This window comes from Nematolebias whitei, chromosome 21, assembly GCF_014905685.2.
Source record: "Nematolebias whitei isolate Nwh7 chromosome 21, NemWhi1, whole genome shotgun sequence".
Classification (NCBI taxonomy): Eukaryota; Metazoa; Chordata; class Actinopteri; order Cyprinodontiformes; family Rivulidae; genus Nematolebias; species Nematolebias whitei.
The window spans coordinates 4,320,743-4,326,327 of NC_056518.1; positions in this window are offsets into that span (position 1 = coordinate 4,320,743).

Genomic DNA, 5,585 nt, shown 5'->3' on the forward strand with positions numbered 1-5,585 from the left:
TCACTGGTCTGCATCTGTATTTTATTTCTGTATTTTCGTAGCAAAATCATTGGACTTAAATGGTTTTAGAGTCAACCCAATGCAGAATGCCTGGGTAGCTAATTAACCTGTAGCTAATTAACTTGAGCCACACAAAACTTGTGAATTTTACAAATATTGAGCTAAATATGGTGGCAACAACCGCAAAGATTCACTACACAATACTGCTGTATTTTGTTACTGTTCAACTTTATTTTGTGCAGCAGGTGTGGTTATATCAGCATACAGAACAGTTTTTGTAATAAATGCTTTTTTCCCCCTTTTTTTTAATCCTTCAACATTTAAACAGACTGAAGCAGCACACAGCTTCAAATGGGTTCAATAGACCTTTGATTCAACAATATTTGTTTAGAAACAGAATTTGAGCACTTTAATACTGGAAGTACAGGTCCTCAAAAAATTAGCATATTGTGATAAAGGTCATTATTTTCCATAATGTAATGATAAAAATGAAACTTTCATATATTTCAGATTCATTGCACACCAACTGAAATATTTCAGGTCTTTAATTGTTTTAATACTGATGAATATGGCATACAGCTCATGAAAACCCAAAATGCCTGTCCCAAAAAATTAGCATATTTCATCCCACCAATGAAAGACAAGTGTTTTTAATACAAAAAACGCCAACCTTCAAAAAAAATCATGTTCAGTTATGCACTCAATACTTGGTCGGGAATCCTTATGCATGAATGACTGCTTCAATGCGGCGTGGCATGGAGGTAATCAGCCTGTGGCACTGCTGAGGTTTTATGGAGGCCCAGGATGCTTCTATAGCGGCCTTAAGCTCATCCAGACTGTTGGGTCTTGCGTCTCTCAACTTTCTCTTCACAATATCCCACAGGTTCTCTATGGGTTCAGGTCAGGAGAGTTGGCAGGCCAATTGAGCACAGTAATACCATGGTCAGTAAACCATTTACCAGTGGTTTTGGCACTGTGAGCAGGTGCCAGGTCGTGCTGAAAAATGAAATTTTCATCTTCATAAAGCTTTTCAGCAGATGGAAGCATGAAGTGCTCCAAAATCTCCTGATAGCTAGATGCATTGACCCTGCCCTTGATAAAACACAGTGGACCAACACCAGCAGATGACATGACACCCCAGTGACTGTGGAAACTTGACACTGGACCTCAAGCAATGTGAATTCTGTGTTTCCTCTCTTCCTCCAGACTCTGGGACCTTGATTTTCAAAGGAAATGCAAAATTTACTGTAATCAGAGAACATAACTTTGGACCACTCAGCAGCAGTCCCAGGTGAGATGCTTCTGACGCAGTCTTTTGTTCAAGAGTGGCTTGACCTGGGGAATGCGGCACCTGTAGCCCATTTCCTGCACACGCCTGTGCACGGTGGCTCTGGATGTTTCTACTCCAGACTCAGTCCACTGCTTCTGCAGGTCCTCCAAGGTCTGGAATTGGCCCTTCTCCACAATCCTCCTAAGGGTCCCGTCACCTCTTCTCGTTGTGCAGCGTTTTCTGCCACACTTTTCCCTTCCCACAGACTTCCCACTGAGGTGCCTTGATACAGCACTCTGGGAACAGCCTATTCATTCAGCAATTTCTTTCTGTGTCTTACCCTCTTGCTTGAGGGTGTCAATGATGGCCTTCTGGACAGCAGTCAGGTCGGCAGTCTTACCCATGATTGCGGTTTTGAGTAATGAACAAGGCTGGGAGTTTTTAAAAGCCTCAGGAATCTTTTGCAGGTGTTTAGAGTTACGTCGTTGATCCAGATGGTTAGGTTAATAGCTTGTTTAGAGAACCTTTTCATGATATGCTAATTTTTTGGGACAGACATTTTGGGTTTTCATGAGCTGTATGCCATAATCATAAGTATTAAAACAATTAAAGACCTGAAATATTTCAGTTGGTGTGCAATGAATCTGAAATATATGAAAGTTTCATTTTTATCATTACATTATGGAAAATAATGACCTTTATCACAATATGCTAATTTTTTGAGAAGGACCTGTACATACATTAACAAATATTCTAACTGATTTGAACAAACATCCAAATATCACTTGGACAAATTTGAGATGACGTGTTTTCTCATTAAAACATTTACATTAGGCAGTTTACTTTGGTTCATTATATTTGGTTTATTATATTGTGGATTTTGACAAGAGAATGTAAATGGCTGTTAACACCTATTTCCCTAAGAGGGAGGAACACAGAGTGACCTATAAGAGAGGAGGAAGGAATATGCAGGTGACTACATTCTGTGTGGAAGAGGAAACCTGAGGGAGATTTGGGACTAGGGTTGTAGCAGGGGAGAGCGTGGCCAGACAGCATCAGGTTGTGTGTAGAATGACTGTTGTTCACAACAGAATAGAAAAAGTCAAATCAGAGAAGAAGACCAAATGGTGGAAGTGAAGAAGGAAGAATGTGAGAAATTCAGAGAGGAGCTGTTAAAGGCTCTGGGTGGTAAAAAAAAAAAAAGAGCTTCCAAAAGGCTGGGCTACTACAGCAACAGTAATTAGATAGGAAGGTACTTGGTGTGTCATCTGGACATAATGAAGGATAAGAAAACCTGGTGGTGGAATAGTGAAGTGCAGGAAGCTGTTCAAAGAATGGTTAGCCAAGAAGAAATATGACAGTGAGAGGACTGAAGAGAGGAGACAGGAATTTAAGGAGATGCAACATAGAGCAAAGAGGGAGGTCGCAAGGCAAAACAGAAGGCATATGATGAGTTGTATGGGAGACTGGACACTAAAGAGGGTGAGAAGGAGTACCGATTGGCAAGACAGGGATCAGGCTGGAAAGGATGTGTAGCAAATTAGGGTTGTTAAAGATAGGAATGTTAATGTTCTAACAAGTGAGGAGAGTATGATGGGAAGATGGAAGGAGTACTTTGAAGAGCTAATGAATGAAGAGAATTAAAGAAAAAAAAGAGTAGAGGTCATAGAAACTGTGGACCAGGAAGTTGGAAAGATTAGTGAGGGTGAAGTCCAGAAAGCTCTGAAAAGAATGAAGAAGGGAAGGCAGTAGGACCTGATGACATACCATTGGAGGTTTGGAAATGTCTTGGAGAGATGGCAGTGAGGTTTTTCACCGAAATATTCAGTGGCATATATGAGGGTGAGAAAATACCTGAGGTGCCCATTTTTAAGAACAAGGGTGATTTACAGAGTTGTAGCAACTACAGGGGAATTAAGTTGATGAGCCACACGAAGATCTGGGAAAGAATTGTGGAAGCAAGACTTAGACAAGAGATGACTATCTGTGAGCAGCAGTATGGTTTCATACCAAGAAAGAGCACCACAGATGCCATCTTTGCTTTGAGAATGCTGACGGAGAAGTACAGAGAGGGTCAGAAAGAACTCCTCTGTGTCTTTGTGGATTTAGAAAAAGCATATGACAGAGTGCTGAGGGAGGAGGTGTGGTATTGCATGAGGAAATATGGAGTGGCAGAAAAGTATGTTAGACTGGTACAGGACATGTATGAGAACAGCAGGACAGTGGTGAGATGTGCTGTAGGAGTGACAGATAGCTTCAAGGTGGAGGTGGGAGTGCATCAAGGATCAGCTCTGAGCCCCTTCTTGTTTGCTTTGGTGATGGACCGACTAACACATGAGGTCAGGCAGAAATCCCCGTGGACGATGATGTTTGCAGATGACGTGATCTGTGGTGAGAATAGGAAACAGGTGGAAGAGAGCTTGGAGAGGTGGAGGTATTCACTTGAAAGAAGAGGAATGAAAGTCAGCCATAGTAAGACAGAGTCCATGTGTGTGAATGAGAGGGAGGCTGGTGGAACAGTGAGGCTACAATGAGCAGAGGTCACAAAGGTGCAGGACTTAAAATACTTGGAGTCCATTGTCCAGGAAAATGGAGAGTATCGTAAAGAGGGGAAAAGAGAGTCCAGGCAGGATGGAGTGAATGGAAAAAAGTTTCCAGAGTGATTTGTGACAAAAAGGTGTCAGCAAAGGTCAAAGGAAAAGTTTACAGGACATTGGTGAGACTAGCTATGTTGTGTGGTCTGGAGAAAGAGTGGCATTGACAAAAAGACAGGAGAAAGAACTGGAAGTAGCAGAAATTAAGATGTTGAGATTCTCCTTAGGAGTGACAAGCCTGGATAAGATTAGGAATGAGATCAACAGAGGTACAGCACAGGTTGAACAGCTGGGAGATAAAGTTAGAGAGGGCAGATTGAGATGGTTTGAACATGTCAAGAGGAGGGACCGTGGGTATATTGGTAGAAGGATGATAGAAATGCAGTTGCCAGGAAAAATAAAAAGAGGAAGACCAAAGTGAAGATATACAGTATGGATGCATTTAGAGAGGACATGGAGGTAGTTGGAGTGAGGACAGAGGATGCAGAGGACAGAGTGAGGTGGAGGAGGATGACTTGCTGTGGCGACCCCTGAAGAGGGAAAAGCAGAAAGAAGATGGCTTTGTTTCATTATACTCAGTTTAGTCTTGAAATTAAGAGTCTTTTCTTGGAGGTGCTTTTTTTTGGTGATGTCAGAGATCTGTTATTATCTACATGTAGTTCTTAATCTGCTAACGCTAATGAAACAAAAAAAGATTTCATTCTGAGGCAAGAATATGGTTACTAAACGCAAATAAATTACAACGCCAATTTAAATTAATTTGGGTCATATAAAATGTACAAAAAAAGCAGTTTGCAGATCATAAATCCATATTCACTGTAAATATAGTAAACATCAAATGTTTAAAGTAAACATTTTTAAGAAATACAGTACATCAAAGATTTTCAGTTAGTGAGGTCTGGACTGCACTTCAGCACCTGAACCCCTTCATCATGGGGCAGCTGTGGCTGAGTGGTTAGAGCGGTTGTCCTTCAATGGGAGAGCTGGAGGTTTGATTTTACCAGCAGTCACATGCTGAAGTTTCCCTGGGCAAAACACTGAAATCCTCATTGGCTTTTGATGCGTGTTCCATTCCTTTATTTATACAGATTAATCCCACTGAGCCTCGGGGACTCAATTACAAGAGAGACCTGGAACCACTGGTGTATGAGTACCATACCATACCAATTTATTTATAGAGCACTTAAAACAGCAACAAGGCCAACCAAAGTGCTGTACAAAAGTAAACAAACATGCACAGCGGACAGGAAAACATAAAATAGAAATACAGATACAAATAGCAGCAGAAGCTAACTAAAATGGGCAACAGAGTTGAGAACAGACCGGACCAAAACAAATCACAACGTGTTAAAGGCAAGAGAATAGAAGTGGGTCTTCAAGCGAGACTTAAAGACTGAGAGTGTGGGAGCCTGCCGGACACTCAGTGGCAACTCATTCCACAGTCGTGGACCTGCAACAGAGAAAGCCCTGTCACCTCTGAGCTTACGACGGGTTTCTGGGACTGAGAGAAGCATCTGGTCTGCTGACCTCAGAGAGCGCGGTGGGACATATGGCTGCAGAAGATCAGTGAGATAGGATGGGGTGGAACTGTTCAGTGATTTAAAAACATACATGAGAATTTTGAATTGGATCTGAAGGTGAATGGGTAGCCAGTGCAGGGAGGCCAAAACTGGTGTGATGTGCTCTCTATAGCCTGTACCAGTTAAAAATCGGGCTGCAGC